Raw genomic sequence first — 18361 nt, forward strand, 5'->3', positions numbered from 1 at the left:
ATTAATGTTTGTTTAGGAGATAGAATGCCAAACGAATGGTTGCCTTATCTTGGATAACGTTGACATTTTTCAATGTTGTTACAACTGTGATTAAGTAGAAAGTGTGCCACAAAACACTTGGATGGTAAAAGGTCACTGAATGGGGATCTAACGTCACCTTTGTGTAATAATATTAGTTTTAGATCTAGCTCAGTTGAGTTTCTTGATCAATAACCACCCCTGTAAAATTTGGAGGGGCTTTGGCAATTGGGAAATGTCATTTCAGATCAAGATAGTAAATGCATGTAAAGCAGAATAGACCAAAATGCCCTGTAGGCCAGGCAACATTTGTGGGGAAGCCAAACGAATGTTTCGAATGAATTACCTTTCCACGAGAACGTACAAAAGAAAGTGGTTTCAATGAAATCCACTTCCAACGTAGCCAAAGATCCTCTAGTATCTTTGGCTGAAGCAGCGCTTTGGAGACTGACGTCTCTGGCGCCGCAGACCACGTGACCCCCGCGCGTATGCCACGTGTGTGTGCGCGCGCCGTTGTTATTGTTTGCATCTCGATGTGCCGAGTGCGCGCGGCCGCTCGGGGGGAATGGGCTCAGTCGCCGCAGGCGCGCGTGTCACGTGTGCGTTATTGTTCCTCCCACCCCCCCAGATTCTGTCAGGGTCGCGAGACGCTGCCGTTTATGAATTTAAAAAAAGAATCGTCCGCCGGTGGCCAACGGCCTCGCGAGGTGGCGCGGCGCGCGCTCCCTCCCCACGTGCTCTCGCTCCCGCTTCAAACACAAACCGTCCGGTGCCGCTCGTTTCCCATTGGCCGCGCGGCGACGCAAAACTGTACGCGAGGCAGAATAATAACAGACACCGAGAGGGAGCCGAACCGGGCCTGGTCGGCCACGGGCTGAGGACAAAACCTAGCCGGGATTCGGAGAGCTGTGGAGCACGTCCGGATCCCGAGCCGCCTCGGGGTGAGGACACCACGTCCCATTCAATCCGATCCGAGCAGCGCTCAATCGAGACGCGAAGCAAAATCAGACCCCCGCCGGCGGGACGGTCAGTGAAACCGAGCCAGGCCGGGACAGCGAGCCGGATCCGGGGCACAGGATAAACGGCCCGAGCTAGTAGGGAACGGGAAGGGATTCAGCCGAGCCGCCCGAATTATTTTTATTTATCCCGGACCGTAGGACTAGGGAGCCCGGGATTACAGTGCCAACACCACGGAAGAGAAACTGGCTCGAACTGCCCTTACTCGGCGCCCAGACAAACGGCAAAGCTGGGGAGAGGCGGGGGTGAGCCAGAGGGCGGGGGGCACCGAGTGACCGAGTGGGGGAACCCCGAGCAGAACGCAACGCCGGGGGCATTGTATCGGGAAGTGAGCGGGCGAGGGAAGCCGAGCCGTCTGGATTCCCAGCCAGCCCGCAGCCGGGACAACGAGTCCACGGTAAGGACACGGCTGCACTGGGACGACTGGAGAGGAAGGAGGTATCTACACTGGCGTTCAGCCCTTGTCCTCCGTTGCGGGAGTTGTGAACGAAGGGGGAAGCGGTTGTCTTCCTCCTCCCCCCTCCCCCTCCCAACCTAGAACGGTGCCAGCTAATGTTGTCGATAGCCGTCAGTAGAAACGGCTGGGCTTCCTATCAACTACATTTATTTAAACAGTAAAATTCAACTGTTTTAATTAGGCTTTAAAAGTTAATGTTGGGTATTTGGGAACCACCCGTCATCCGGATTTACTTGTTTCTTTGGAAGTGGCCATCCTGGGAGAGTTGTGTTGCAATTGTTTTGAAACCACAGTACGGTACGTGCCGCGATGCGGGATACCAATATCAATATCCCGCTGCACGTACTCTTGCACACGTAAAACAAGACTGGCGTTTGTAAACAACTTGGGTTGATTAAACTTTTTTTAAATCAACCATTTTGCCGTGTGCCTCGAAGATTTTTTTCTGTGGAGTTAGGGCAGATTACGAGTAAAATCTGATATCCCGGTACACTATGACGACGGCTGTGCCCCATTTAGGGTGTTTTTTAAATGCAGTCCATGTGTAAACCTGGGCGAGACTAGCTGTCACAACAAAATGCGGCATTATGTAACTAGTTTATTCAGGACGTGTGTGTTATGGGTTAGTTGCCGTATTTACAATGGGATGCATTAGCTTAGGATGTACTTCCCTTTTCGAGAAATCATAGCGAGGTACTATGACGGGCTGGATTTAATGGACGTATACAAGGCGCATGTCGGGGAAATGTTTCCTTTGAATGTTTAGTTACATCTTTTAGTATCTATACATAAGTGTAGCTTAGTGTATTGTAAGTAGTTTATTGTTTAAGTGTATGTAGCTCGTACTGCCGGTACATTGGCAAGATCAAAAAAGGGGCTGTGATGTAATTTGGGGATCTATAGTGAATGTCAAATGAGGGTGTCTTGCGTAAACCAGGGGTAAATTAGATTATTTTATGTCCTTAGTTTTGAAATGCACGGACTGTCTATCGCAAGCTTGCGCTATGATGGATATGCAATTCGTTGCGACTAATGTTGGATACATATTCGAAGTCTACAATGTTATTTTCTACCTCCATTTCCACCCCCTTCCCCACTCCACTGTTCTCTGCTGTTTATACGGAAGTGATGTTCCACTCGGAGAACAGCTGGTAGTGGTGATTGATTTCGTGTTTTGTGCGCTTATTGGTCGCTTTGCTTTAACTGACGTGGGAAGTTCCGTGTAACTGCTCGGTAATTTTTGGTTAGCTGTGCAGAGCTAACAATTAAAAGCCGGTTGAGTATGTTCACGTCACGTAGCGACCACAGAATCTGACACATTTGTCACTCAAGTTCCGGGAATGGTTTGACGCTTTTGCAGAGTAAATGTCACGGCGTCCTCTCTCCGTCGATCACTTGACAGCGTGACGTCATTGTCTACCTGGTTGGATAATTCGGAGGCTGTATGAAAGTCCGTATGAGCAGACCAGCAATTAAAGCTTCGTCAGCCTGTCGTTTTATATTTGTATTTTCATGCAAAGATTTGTGGTTGGAGGAAGACTTGCAAGTTATTTATTCAAGCCAGGCAGCTGCATCTTAATTGGGGATGTGCCTGGGGAACCAAACTTAATTGTTTTGCCATCTGGCTCTTTGCACTCTGGACGTTGTTATTGCAACTCTTTTTTTTAAATACTTAAGAAGCCTCCTTTATTATTCATAAATTTTACAACCAATAATGTCACTTTATATGTGACAAATAATGTGGCAAATATGTCACTTTAATAGTACAAGTAAAATTTTGTTAGCAAATGGAATTATCTTTTTTCTTTCACGCACATTCGTTGTGCACAAAGTCCAAGCCAAGATTCCAATAAACAATGGCAAGAGGGCATTTAAAATATAATTATTTCCTAATAAATATTGTGTACAGTTTTTTGCACCCCTCGGCAGTAGTCCTTGGTCATGCAGTAGATAGCTACTTGTACTGGAAGACAAGCAAGTTTCAGGCAGACCAAAGTGTATTTTTCGTGGAATTATATTTACTCAGGCAATTATTTTATTCTATTGTGGAGAGTGATTATGGAATACTAGTTAGTTGAAGATCCATTTGTTTGCAATCCATTTTTTGTGCTTGTTGTCAGTGAATTACTTTCCCTTTCCCCATTCATAAGATTGCCCTGAAATGCCTGATTCTGTAGATTACCTTGTAACATTGAGTTTCTCCAATTGGAGCTTGTTTTTTCTAAAACTGTTGAATTTTGTTGATGGAAATGGTTAATGGTTGTAAATGGTTAAGGGAGAGGGAAAAAGCAAGCCTGTTCGTTAGCATTGAATTTTAGATAACAAACTATATCCCAAGATTCACAAGTGTTATTAAATACAATTTGATATCAAGTCATGGTAAGAAGTACTAAAACAGATTGTGAAAGAGGTCATTTTAGATCTTTTTGTTTAAGACAAGAATGGGAGGGGCTTTCAGATTTGACACCCTTGTCATCTGAATCCTTAGCTGTAACAGATGGACATGTGAAGGTTATAAAACTGGAGAACAGGTGAGACATGGAGAAATGTGAAGGCATGGATGAGAATTTTCCTGGATGTGGATTATATCTAGTGTACTAGATAATAGCCAGCAGAGTTTTGGATACATTAAATGTTATGGAATGGATGTCCAGCCAAATGGTACATGGATATGTGGAACATTTTCAGTTAAAGGTGAGCAGAAACAGGGTAGATTTGGGTGATGTTACTAAGATAGGATTGAGTTATCTTAGTATAAATTTGTGACTAGATGTTTAGCTCCAGTCTAATATGCCACTCTTGCATCAATGAAATATTTAGAAAGTGATAATTAGTTGTACTCTCATTTTGGGCACCCATTGAAACTATTAATCTTGAAATGTGCTGAAATCAGACTGATCAACATTCTTCTCAAAGAAGTTAGTGGAAATATGGAATTCGGTCCCCTGAAGTTGGATGCAGCACTGATTGAAATTATCCAGAGATAAAGATAACAAATTAATATTAGCTTATCAGTCAGCCACAATCGTATTGTAGGAATAAAAGGATAGATGGCTGACTGGTCAACTCCTGTTTCAATGCTATTGTCAGATAGACTCTTAAACACAGTACAAGATGGTTATCTGGCTTCAAGAATCAGGATATTGCTGAGAGAGCCCTTGGCTGACATCAGGAGATCAACTGGTGTTACTGACTAACCATCACCCATCCACTGGCATGTTTTGGACAGAGCATTTCCCAAAATTGGTTGTTTTTGATTTATTTGTATTCTTCATATTTACAAGAAGGGTATTAAGGACCAATGGGTGATCATAGGTAAAGGTTTAAAGTTACATTCACCCACTTATTTGTTGTTTTATGTTTGCAAACATTCTTCTGGAACTTGCTGAGTGAATGAAAATCCAGATGGCCTATCTGATTTGAATTTCATTTGGGTTAGGGATGGAAGTATAGTTCAGTGATGCTTTGCAGCTAGAAATGTACCAGCAAAATGAAAATGAAATTGAACTGCTAATATTGAAAACAGGGCAAATTGCTGACAAACTAACATTAATTGAAATGAATACTTCCTTGTTTAAAAAATATAAAGTTGCAAACAAGTTATGAAAACCAATTATAACAGAATAAATTATAAATGTAGATTAAAAAAAAAACCTGACATGGCTGAAGATGGATTGCTAAAGAGAAGAATGACCCATATCTGGAGCTATACTTGAAGACGCGTAATAAAACCTTGTGTGAGTTAGTCATTCCTTGATTCAAAATCCTCAAGATTCAAAAAAATCATTTATGCAGTCCCCAGGGTTCAGTTTTTGCAATGCCATAGCTGAGCATGTTCACAAGTCGGAAAATGTATAGAAACAGCTCGCATCCTCAGTAGGAATGGCATCAAATGCACATGAATGATTACAAAGAACAATTATTAAAAGTGGGGAGAGGGGAAATCTGCTCTATCATTCATAGAAACCTATGTATGTTGGACTTTTGAATTTAATAATATTTGTAATCTGGGGAAAACTTTTAGTGAAGTGAAGAAATGTCTCTTTTATGAACCACATTCTTGTCACCTCCCCTTAACTGCTTGTTTGTAGTTGGCACTTGTAATCAGGATTAATATTCATTTCGGAAATGGAATGTGCTTTCATTCTTGTAGCTCTCAGTGGTGACATGTTGCATTAAATTGCAGTGGTGTCAAGCCTTTGTTGGCTTTTTGGTATAATAACTAAATGCAAATGTTTTGGCAATCCATGTAACTGAAAGCCACTCTTCTTGCATCAAGAAGAGCATCTTAATTGGATGGAACAAGCATTCAGCATCATGTAACATGCATATGTAGTGCAGAGTACCATATTAATATCATTGTTCTGTTTTGCTTATCTTGCATTAGTCTTCTGTGTAAAACTGGAGAAACATGGTTACCTGTCCATGACCCCCAGAGATATAGCCTGAACCGTTGAGTTACTCCAGCACTTTTTTTTACTGTACTGTGCTGTGTTGTGTTTATTGTGGGGCAAGTTTATACCATCAATTCGTGCCTATCTTTGTGGACCTTGGAAGTTTTTGTTAGCTCTTCATACATCCAAATGATGGAGCCACGTTTTTAAAACACTTTTGATGTCTCCTATTTCAGATTTTGGTTCCTTAGCTTTGCTGCTTTGTATTCAGGCTACCAATTTAACAACTCTGGAGATTATTAAGTGGAAGGATGATGCAAAAGTTTGAATTAAGATGTTTCCTAAATTCCTCATGAGTTGTGTGAAGTTTTTATAAATCAATAAAAAGAGGGCAAATGGCACAAGTAGAATGTGCAGATATTTACAAATGGTCTCTATCCTATCATTTTTTTTTCTCCCCTTTCAACTCTCGGCTTTCTCTGCAACTTGTCCTTTTTTCCCAGGTCTGATAAACTCATTGACCTGAAGAGTAAACTTTTCCTGTCTGCAGTTTCTGGCTATTTCTGGTGTTTTCTGTTTTTTATCAGTGGCATCCAGTTAATTTCCCCCAAATCATTCCAGCATTTCTATATTCCATGACATTTTTAAATCCATAACATTTGCATTTTATCATGTAATTGAGTTTAAGAAGCAAATGTGAAATTAAGAACCTGCTTTAATACTTAACAGATGAGAAAGAATGCTTTGGAGAAGGAAGTAGAGTTAAGATTTAAACTGGAAAACGTTTCTGTTTTCATTACATATGTAGTACAGAATTTGATGCTTATTTAATTTGTTAATTTATTGCTTAATTTTTATCTTGGAAATTAAAAGGTTTCTGTGAAACAAGGGATGCTGAGAAAGTAATTGGATTTGCCAGACTTAAAATATGTACACTCGTGGAATGTTCGCAGTCATATTATGGCACTATTAAAGTTTTAGTCTCCAGTTGCTGTGATGCCAGAAGACGTGTGATCTATAAGTGAGTTCGGTATTCCGACTGCGCATGCCCAGGTCATAGGTCACTCGCTATAAACAGTCTCTGCAACGGTGGTGCTGCATTGTGTGTAGGCTTTTGTTTCGTCCGTGGTCGGGATCAGGCCCGGCTCTCTGTCGCTGCAGGTGCTGTTGAGTTGCTGCTGGGCTGGCGGAGTGGCCCTGGACTTGTAGCCGGTGCTGCAGCCGCTGACTCCGGCTTGGCTCTGCCGGGTTGGCCGGCAGCCCTCCACCTCCCCTCCCCTCAGTCCAACACCGACATCCAACGTTTGACTTCGCTCCTCCTCGGGGTTATGGATGAAGTGGCAGTGGGTACCGTAGGGGGAGAAGCTGGTGGTGTGGAAGGTGCGGCACGGCTCCGTCTTCCACTTGGAGTGGCGGCTGAGGGAGCGCAGCTTGGCCAGGCTGTGGGCGAACTGGCACTTGTCGCCGTAGTGGCCCATTGGGGAGCGGGTTCCTCTGGAGTTGGAGCGGGGTTGGGCTGTAGTTGGTGTTGGCTGTGGGCCTGGGGCTGCTGGTGTCGTTGGTCCTGGCTGTCAGTTGGCCTGCCAAGCGGCGGAGGTGAGCTGAGGTTGGCGCTTCTCCGCGCTGGCTGGGGGCCTGGGTGCCGTTGTCTGGACCTCTCCCGCAGCCCCCCTGGTCGGGGATGGGACACTCGGGTGGGGGGGGGGGGGGGGGGGGAGGGGACCAGGGACGTTCCATTGACTGTTTGGCAACGCTTGCAGCGTCGGGGACACGCGTTCAATCCTAGCTGCGGATGAGGAGCGGTTCTGTGTGCGTGCAGCTGCCGGTCAAGTCTTTCCCCCCCCCCCCCCCCCCGCCAGTCTCCAACTCGTATCTGCCCCCTGACAAATCCAAAGTTGAAAAAGCCAAAAAATCGGACCTAAACTATACTCGCTGAATCTACAGCGCTTCGTTTGATTTTTATTTATAGCGTTTGACTTTTGACAAATCCCATGATTCCTGGCATTTTTCGGAATACCGAACTCGCATATTGTAATGGATGTGTCGAAGCATCTGCATTTAAAACACAGAAACATCACTATTGGGTTTCTTAAATGCTGACATGTGGAAGCTTGTCACATGTTGCACTTCCTTCCAACCATCCCTGAATGCATTTTCATTAAATTCGAAGTTGTGCTCAACTCGTGGTTCAATTCCTTCCTGGTTAATGGTATTTGGGATAAAAATTGGCAAATGACAGTCAATTAATTTGTTATTGTTCCCAACCATATTTTCCAATTTTTCTTTTGGTTTCAGGAACACCAGTATCAATGTCAACTTAAAGGTAGACTCAATGCCGAAGTAACTCAGCGGGACAGGCAGCATTTTGGAGAGAAGGAATGGGTGATGTTTCGGGTCGAGACCCTTGTTAACATGCCTTAACCAATTCCATAGCAGCACAGACTTGAGATTTAAACTTCTAACTATCAAGAGCCATAGAAACTGTAATCTTGACATGCAACAGATTTGAAGCAATGGGCAGGATCTACATTTTGAGAAGTAATGCGACAGTAAGCAAAATATATGATATAACGTGCGAACATTCAAGTTGTAGGTTAAAATAAATGGTCAAAGACCAAACAATCCGAGTCATACAACATAGAATTGGGCTACACCAATTGTCAAACATTCCATTTTATTTCCCCATAATTCTATCAATTTTTTTTCTCTCCGCCCTCTTTATTCAAGTTTTGAGTTTAAATCAATTGTAGCTATTAGTAATGCTTTGCAGTAAATTGTGTGGTGGGAGAGGGAGGGTTACATTAGGTTATTTTGTCACTTGGGATTGGGGATGGAGAGCGGGTGATATGTTGTCATCGTCATATCTGCAGTCATTCTGTAAGGACTACTGCTTCTGATGCATTTCCATAGCTTGTGGGGGTGCCTTGTGGAACTAGGGGACGTTTCTGGAGTTGATCCACTATTTACTTTCATAGACGATGGTATGTCATATCATAGAATGGTATGACTTGGTTCACAGTTTTAAACACTTTAATTTTGGCTGTATTGACTGTTGGCTTTTAAGATCTATAATGCCTGAAGCAATCCCTCCATATTTCCCTTTTCACTAGCTTGGTGCAGCACCTTTGTGTCAAATTTGGTTTTGTAATTTTCTTTTGAATTATCTGGGTTATTTTAGTCTTATGTAGTATAAATTGTTCTGATTACAATAGCCTGCATTTGAATATTGCCTCTAATGTAATAAAATTCATCTTAGTGACCTTGGCTTACTAGCTTAGTGAGAGCAGTTTGGAGAATTATTGATCATCAGAGAGGAATTTATTTTTGGCAGTTTTTATTTTCCCATCAGTGGGGTTTTTATTTTGTGCTTTTCAAAAAGCTGGATGTAGTATAATAAGGATGCCAAAATATCTGGGCTTGTATTCCAGTAGGAAAAAGGAAGACAACTACCATGGTATGATGTTTCAGTAATGAATAAAGGGCGGAATTGATTCATCACCCTTCAGTCTTCTCTTGTCATGTTTGTATGTTCAACCATTCGGGGTAGGATTGCAAGCCAGACAAAAATAGGTTGTTTGTCTAAGAAAGAAATAGGTTGTTTCTTTTTCCAAAAGGGCATCACTGAAATGGTTAAGTTTTATTGCCATTCAGAAGCTTTCGTAGTGATTTCTGGTGTTACTCTAATGGGTGTACATACTGTAAAGTTTCAGCATTGAAATGAGCTATTTGGCCCATTTGTTTTATGATACAAACAAGACTTCTATACTATTTCATCCTGCCTTGACAGCATATCCCTTTTCCTGCTTGTACTTTATTTGGCTGCTCATTAAAAAGCATTGATACTATTTGTACCAACTATGAATGGAGTTTCACATTTATGCCACATCTGTAAAATAAAATCTTAAAAAATAAAGAAATGCTCATCATTTTTAGCAGTACTACCTTTTGTGACTGTAGATATGGAATGAATGTTCATGTCAAAGGTCATGTCCGAATATTTACTGTGAAAGAGCTTGGCAAATGAAGAAGGTTTTGTAGTATCAAGCTTTTTGCAGTGGTGTGAAATGGTGAGGCTCTGCATTTACTCTATCGATTCCTCTCATGATCTTGTACACTTCTAAGATCACCCCTCCTCCTGAGCTCCAAGGAATAATAACCTAGCTTGCTCAACCTCTCCCTGTAGCTCAGGCCCTCGGGTCCAGGCAACATCCTCATGATTCTTCTTTGCACCCTTTCCAGCTTATCAACATCTTTTCTCTAACAAGGTGACCAAAACTGAATGCAGCATCACCAATGTCTTGTACAACTGTAATGTGACCTCCCAACTGCTGTACTCAATACTCTGGTGAAGGCCAATGTGTCGAAAGCTGCCTTCACCGCCCTATCTACCCGTGACACCACTTTCAAGAAATTATATACCTGCACTCCTAGATCCCCCTGCTCTAAACACTCCCCAGACCCTGCTATGCACTGTGTAGGTCCAGCCCTGGTTAGACTTTCCAAAATGCAATACCTCTCATTTCTCTGTATTAAATTCCATCAACTATTTCCTCAAATTGCAACCTGCCCAACTGATCAAGAACCTCCTGCAATTTGTGACAATCATCTTCACTATCTATAATTCCGCCCATTTTAGTGTCATCTGCAAACTTACTAATCAGGCTTTGTACATTCTCTTCCAAGTTATTGATATAGATGACAAACAGCAATGGGGTCGGCACCGACCCCTGAGGCACACCACAAGTCACAGGCCTGTCCGAAGAACAGCCTTCAATCATCATCCTCTGCTTCCTTCCATGAAGCCAATTTTCTCTCCCATCAGCTATCTCCCCTTGGATCCAATGCGATCTAATCTTCCAGAGCATCCTACCATGTGGAACCTTGTCAAATGCCTTGCCAAAATCGATATATATATATATATATGTCTACAAGTCTGCCGTCATCAATGTTTTTGGACACGCCGTCAAAAATATTTGTGACACCTAATCTCCCATGTACAAAATCGTTCTGACTATCCCTAATCTCCCTTGTCCATCTAAACACATATTAATCTTATCCCTGGAATACTCTTGGGTAACCTTCTGATCATGTCTGGCTAGTTTCTTGAAATCTGGATGCACATGGAGAATGGAGCCTGGCTTGATAAATGTATCAACTCCTTGATTGCTTAGCATTTCAAACTGCTATTTGGTTGGCAGCTGTACATTTAGTTCTGTATCCAATTCAGTAATACTCATCCTAAACTTTTCTGTCATATCATCTTCCTTCTTTGTTAGTGCTGCCTTCATCAAACTAGGACTTCAAACTCCTCCTCTTGGCTTGGACCTATTTTGCCCCATCTCTCTAAAGAATGATGGTGGCAGTCATTTTTAGTCGTGTTACCTCTTTGGTACAGGCCATTCGTATACTAATATAACCAGTTTAGCCTCTCGTAAGGACAATGTTCTCATTCCAGGAATTAGTCTTCATGGTTAATTTATCCTTTCTTGCTTAAGGGGCACAAAATCACATAATTTTCTCATCTTTACTCTTCTGAAAATAAAGTGCCCAACAAGAGGATCAAATATTACAAGTTGGCAAAGGAGCAAACATGGCTCAATTGTAAAATTTAATCCTCTTGTTGGGCACTTTATTTTCAGAAGAGTAAAGATGAGAAAATTATGTGATTTTGTGCCCCTTAACCAAGAAAGGATAAATTAACCATGAAGACTAATTCCTGGAATGAGAACATTGTCCTTACGAGAGGCTAAACTGGTTGGGTCTGCATTCTGTGGAGTTTAAAAGAATGAGGGATGGTTTTATTGGAATGTGATACTAGATATTGAGTTTTCACAATTGGGAGAGTATTAAATGAGAGGACCTGGGTATAAGGTGAAGCAGAGGTTCATAAAAATCAAGGTGCATATAAATGTTTTCCTGCAGACGGCAATAAATCTCCGCCAGTGTTGTGGCAGCTAGATACATTGTTAAATGATTGGCAAATCGATGGATATGGCACAGAAGAGAAGCTGAGGGTAGACACAAAACGTTGGAGTAACTCAGCGGGACGGCAGCATCTCTTTTTCTTGCATATGGCGTGCACAGCCTAAAGTTGTAGGACAACTTGTTCTATTTGATCTTACTTGATTGTGCATGCCAGGTTGATTGCATTCGTCGAAACAGGGCGGACCACGTGAAGGTTGTAATCTCCCACCCCAGGCAGCATCTCTGGAGAGAAGGAATGGGTGACGTATCGGGTTGAGACCCTTTTTCAGACTGATGTCGGGAGTGGGCGGGACAAAGATGGGAGGGGGAGTTGAAGAGCTGAGCAACGGGAGATCAAGTAAGTTAAGACGGACTGAGTGGATGTGTTCAGCGAAACGATCGCCGAGCCTGCGCTTGGTCTCGCCGAAGTAGAGAAGTTACACCTGGAACAGCGGATACAGTAGATGAGGTTGGAGGAGGTGCAAGTGAACCTCTGCCCCACCTGGAAAGACTGTTTGGCTCCTTGAATGGAGTCGAGGAGGAAGTTAAAGGGACAGGTGTTGCATATCCTGCGCTTGCAAGGGAAAGTACCTGGGAAGGGGGTGGTTTGGGTGGGAAGGGACGAGTTGACCAGGGAGGTTTGGAGGGAATGGTCTCTACAGAAAGCAGAAAGGTGTGGATATGGGAAGATGTGGCCAGTAGTGGGTTCATATTGGAGGTGGTGAAAATGCTGGAGGATTGTATGCGATGGCTGATGGGGTGGAAGGTGAGGACAAGGGGGACTCTGTCCTTGTTGTGAATGTGGGGGAGGAGGAGCAAGAACAGAGCTGCGGGATATCGAGGAGTGTCTAGTGAGAGCCTCATCTATAATGGAAGAGGGGAAGCCCCGTTTCCTAAAGAATGAGGACATCTCCGATGCCATGATATGGGAAAACCTCATCCTGGGTGCCGATGCAGTGTGGACGGAGGAATTGGGAGTAGGGGATAAAGTCTTTACAGGAAGCGGGGTGGAAAGAGGTGTAGTCTTGATAGCTATGGGAGTCAGTAGGTTTGTGGCAGATGTCGGTCAATAGCCTGTTTCCTGTGATGGAGACGGTGAGATCTAGAAACGGTATGGAGATGTCAGAGATGGTCCTCGTGAAATTGAGTGCAGGATAGAAATTGGTGGTGAAGTTGATGAAGTCAATGAGTTCCTGCATGGGTGCAGGAGGTAGCACCAATGCAGTTGTCAATATAGCGGAGGTAGAGTTCGGGGATAGGGCCAGTGTACGCCTGGAACAGTAATTGTTCGACATACCCTACAAAGAGGCAGGCATAACTGGGGCTCATGCGAGTGCCCATAGCTTCGCCTTGGATTTAGAGGAAGTGGGAGAAGTCGAATGAGAGGTTGTTGAGGGTGAGGACCAGCTCCGCTAGGCGGAGGAGAGTATTGGTAGATGGAAATTGGCTTGTTCTGCAGTCGCGGAAGGAATGGAGGACTTTATATCTTCCTGGTGGCGGATAGAGGTGTAGAGTAACTTGGCGTCCAGTAAAGATGAGGGAGTGGCGACCTAGAAAACAGAAGTCATTGAGGAGTCGAAGAGCATGTGAAGTGTCTTGGACTTGGGTAGGGAGGGATTGGACTGGGGAGGAGATAGGATGGAGTCGAGGTAGGTCGAAATTAATTTGGTGGGACATGAACAAGCAGAAACAATGGGTCGGCCAGGACAGTTCTGTTTGTGGATTTTGGGGAGATGAGATCTGGGGTAGATCTGCCTTGATCACAATTGCATGGCTATGCTGACATAAGGAGCTAGGCTGTCTAATCCTGCACGTATTTCCTTGTGGATTAACCTTTGATTTGTATTAATTGTGTGAGGTTCTTTATTGGGAAAGAGATCTTGGATCAGGTTAACAACCACTGTACCTCGGGCTCTGTGAACTCTGTACTTATACATGATGTGATAAATAAACCATATGTGATTTTAACCATGTTCTCAGTTCTCAATTACCACAAATCAAACGTCGTCATTATTAGGCTTTTTTTAATCTCTAATTTTTTTTAAATCAATATATCACTGACATTAAATATACCAGAAGTGAGTTACAAAATGGATGCAGATTTGTCTTCTTTGATTACTTTGGATAGAATATTATGATTTGTTTTAGTTAATAAATTGATGAAATGAAGCTTGGGTGGGGGGGGGGGGGGGGGGGGGAATCAGGGTGTCTCAGTGAATAATGATTTGTAGGCCCTAACTTTTTTTAAAGTTTCCTTTTACTGTTGCACTTTTCTATTCTATCTAATTCTGGAGGGCTTTAATGAACACTTGAAGTATAACTTTGGAATCCAGGCAACAGATAAAGATGTAGAAATGTAGGGGGGAGGGGGGGGGGTAGTGTTTTGTAGTCACTGAACATTGGAGCTACAATCTAATGTTCATACCATTATATGAATATGAGATGCTGTTCCTCCAGTTTGTATATGGCCTCGTACTGGCAATTGAGGAGGCCCAGGACGGAAAGGAAGTACTTTGCATTAGTATCTGAGGAAAATGGTGAGATCAGTGCATATGTGAGGGCAGTTTGCAATCAAGGAGGAGGCAGTGTTAGGTGTCTTGAAGAGCCTCTGCAGGCCTGATGGCATCTATCCCAGTTTATTAATAGAGGTAAAAGGAGAATTTGCAAGGTCCTTGAAGATAGGTGCAGACAAGGTCCCAGAGGACTGGATAATAACTAATGTTTCCTTCTTTAAGAAGGGAAGTAGAGATAATCTTGGGAATTGTAGGCTTCATGTCAATGGTAGGGAAACTATTGGCGGGGATTCTTTGGGACTGAATTTACTCCATTTGGAAGGGAATGGGCTTATTGCCGATGGTCAATGTGGCTTTCTAAGCATTAGATCATGTCGTACTAACTTTATCGAGTTTATTGAAGTGTCAATGTGATCAATGAAGTTAAGGGCGATGGATCCTGTAAACATGGATTTTAATAATTGAACCAAGTTCTGATTGATCCTGGAGATTAACATGCACTGAATTTATGGAGAATTGGTTGTATAGATTCAGAACTGGCTTACTCATTGAAAACAAAGATGTGGTGGAATAGTATTGTTTTGGCTGGAGATCTGTGCCCAGTGGTGTTCCACAGAGATCTGTGCTGGGACCTCTGTTTGTGATGTATATAAAATGGTTAGTACGTTTGTGCCTGCACCAATATTGGCGGAGTTGTAGACAGCGAGGAAGGTTGTCAAAGTATACAGTAGAATAAGGGCAGGGAAATAGCAAATGGAGTTTAATCTGAGCAAATGTGAGGTGTTGCACTTTTAGAGGTAAGAAAGATTACGGATAATGACAAGATCCTTAAAAGTCCCTACTAACCTCATCTAATGCAACTGATATTCCTGCTGTACATGTGCAAGATAAAGTGAAGACTCACTAACCGTTTTGCCAACGCTTGGTCCACCAAGGTTTACTGGATCTCTGGGTGATGACCATTACAACTCCCCTTCCCATTCTGACTTTTCTGTTATGTCCAGCACCTCGTATCCAGCTTGGATAGTTTAGAACCTAATTATATGAATGTTGAATTCTCCAATTTTTGGTAACCCCAACAACCTTCCCCCCCCCCCCCCCTTACCTGGACTCTCGCCTATTTTGCCCCTTCCCAGTCTCATTCCTTCCTCTGACTTCACCATTTGCAACTCTTCAATCCATTTGTCTTTCAGATTTCGTTTCAATCTCTGGCCTTTGTTCCAACCATCTGCCTACCAAAACCCCCTTTGCCTGGCACTCTTTGTCCTGCCTCTAGTATCTCCCAGCTTTCTTTCTTCCACCCACCCTCCCCCCCCCCCCCCCCCCCCCCCCCCCCCCCCCCCCCCACTATTGGTCTGAAGAAAGGCTCCAACCCAAAACATCATCTATCCATATTCTCCAGTGATGCTGCCTGACCTGCTGAGTTACTCCAGCACTTTATCCTTAAAAGCATTGATGTGCAGGATATGCTAGCCTATGTCCATAACTCCATGAAATGGTCAACACAAGTAGATAATGGCAAGTTGTATGGTATACTCGCCTCTATTGGTCAGGGCATTGACTATAAGAGTTGAGAAGTCATGATACAGCTCTATAAGACTTTGGTCAAATCTCATTTGAAGTATTGCATGCTGTTCTGGTCACCTCATTACAGAAACTGTAGAGGCTTTCGAGAGGGTGCAGAAGATATTGACTAGAATGCTGCCTTGATAAGGAAAGGTTGGATAAACTTGGATTGTTTTTTCTGGAGTCAGAGTTTGAGCATAGACCTGATCGAAGTGTATAACTTTGAGAGGCATAAATGGGATAAATAATGAGAACCCTCTTCTTCCCCCCCCATGTTCAGCCCAGACATTATGGACTGAAGTTCCTGTGCTGCACTGTTATACATTTATTTTCTATTGCTTTATTCTAGGTGTTTACAGATGGTGTGTGCATACTAAGCATAACACTGAAAATGTTTTAGTTGTTGGGTTGTTTGGCAAACAACAAGAGTTCAAAATTCAGTTCTAGAATGCTTGGTTAAATGTAGTTATATTTTGGATAGGACTGGCAGCATGCAGCTAACAGGTGTGACCTTAGACCTGATGTAATGATTGTACAATTGTTGGACAAGCCATGGTGTAGATCTTTTCTGTGGTATGATTGACTGATAACTGTTGTTTTTTTTTGTTTTTGTTGAAATCTTTTTATTTGAATTTCACATCAATTTGCATACATACAATAATAACAGACGGTGACACTCAAGGCATAATTGTGCAACGGACTGTAAGTGGCCCTCAAAGCTCTTACCCTTACCCACCTTCAACCCACCCGAATCAGGTCGGAACGAAACAGGGACAAACAACACTCACATACGTACGAATCCACACAAATACATAGAGATAAACAAAACAAAATGTACTGGGGGGGGGGAAGAAAAAAAGTCACTAATAACAGTAAATAAGTAGGTAATTAAATAAATAAGTGTGGGGAGGGGGGGAGGCTAAGGGGGGGGGGAGCAGCTGCAGTAAAGCAGGACAGTGATGGAAAGCACTCGGTCCTCTTCCGAATCCGGGGACAAGTTAAGAGTTAACAAGTTCCAGGAAAGGGTTCCATGTGGCTAGGAGTGTCTTGGTAGAGCCTTTGAGAGAGAACCTAAGTTTTTCAAGCTTTAAATTGTAGAGCACCTCCTTGATCCAGCGGGCGTGTGGCGGGGGACGGGTGAGCCTCCAGTTAAGCAAGATCAGTCTCCAGGCTAACAAGGTTGTAAAAGCCAGGACCCGCTTCAACGCAACAGAGAGGTTGGTGTTGGGAGGAGTACCAAAAATGGCCAACAGTGGGTTTTGGAGGAATAGTCTGGCCATAGGCTCTGCTTATCACGACTGATAACTATTGTAAAGGATAGATTCAATAGAATGATTTGGTGTTAGGAAACAATTGTTATGAGGCATTAATGCTAGGATAAAGTACCAAAGCTGGGAACAGATTCTACAACTGAAAATTGAATAAATGAAGCTGGGGAATATGCAGATATATGGCGATAGAATATAAAAATCATACTTGTTTGTTTTAGTAAACAGTTGGCAGGAACAATGGACTCGAGGTCAACATTCAAAGTGGTAAATTCTTTAAAGCAATGGGTATTGACAGGAAACTGGAAAGCTAAGTTTATTGAAACACCAGGAAGGGGGTGAATGCATTTGTAACTATATAATGACATATCACATTTCAAGTTGCATCAAAGTATTTCGCAACCAATGAATTGCTATTTGAAATACAGTAACTTAAGGGCCTGTCCCACTTGGGCGATTTTTTTTGGCGACAGACGGAAAATAGGCTGTCGCCACATGGTCGCGGGGGTGACGCCTGTATTGTCGTGAGTTGTCTCGTCAAGTGTCATAACCTTTTTTCTTGTCGCCGCTGGATTTTGAAATGTTCAAAACCTTTCGGCGACAGTGGGCTTGACGTTGACTGTCTTCTCCTGTCGTAGATTGACGCCAGGTGACGTTGATTGTCGCCGGGTGATGACCTCTGTGAATTCCATTGGCGTCAACCTACGTCATCCTAGGTCAACTGGTGATAGTACCGGTGTCAAGAGAGGTCTTCAGTTGTCTTCATTTGTCGGCGACAGGGTCGTAGCTTGTCGCGGGTGGACGTAGGTTAACTTCGGTTGTCGTAGGTGTTGTGGTTGTCATAGGTGGATGTCCCAAGTCACGAGGAATTGTGTCGCCGGTTGACGTAGCTTGGCGTCGACTAGGTGGTAGCTTGTCATGGACGTTATCCGAGGGTGGGTCCATTTTGGCACCCTGCTACGACTGTGACTGTCACCGGCAGTCGCCTAAAAAAATCGCCTAAGTGGGACAGGCCCATTATGTTTGTAAACACTACAGACAATTTTGCCACACCAAAATACCACAATCAACCAATGAGTAAGTGAGACTGGAGCTAATTTGTTGCTGTGGTTTTAGAACTTTCATTAAAAGTATGTGGTAAACACAGTGGAAGGGGTGAGCAGT

At 43.2% G+C, this 18361-nt stretch overlaps 1 protein-coding gene across 2 annotated transcripts in view; it reads left to right on the top strand.

The window, feature by feature from the left end:
- Positions 1–1068: 1068 nt before the first annotated feature.
- ypel1 (yippee-like 1) overlaps positions 1069–18361 on the top strand; it is a 44340-nt gene continuing 27047 nt past the window's right edge. Inside the window, exon 1 of one of the 2 annotated variants that reach the window (XM_055655152.1) lies at positions 1069–1473. The gene's annotated coding sequence lies outside the window, so the exon portion shown is untranslated. The other variant, XM_055655153.1, reaches the window with a different exon arrangement.

Source organism: Leucoraja erinacea, chromosome 25, assembly GCF_028641065.1.
Source record: "Leucoraja erinacea ecotype New England chromosome 25, Leri_hhj_1, whole genome shotgun sequence".
Classification (NCBI taxonomy): Eukaryota; Metazoa; Chordata; class Chondrichthyes; order Rajiformes; family Rajidae; genus Leucoraja; species Leucoraja erinaceus.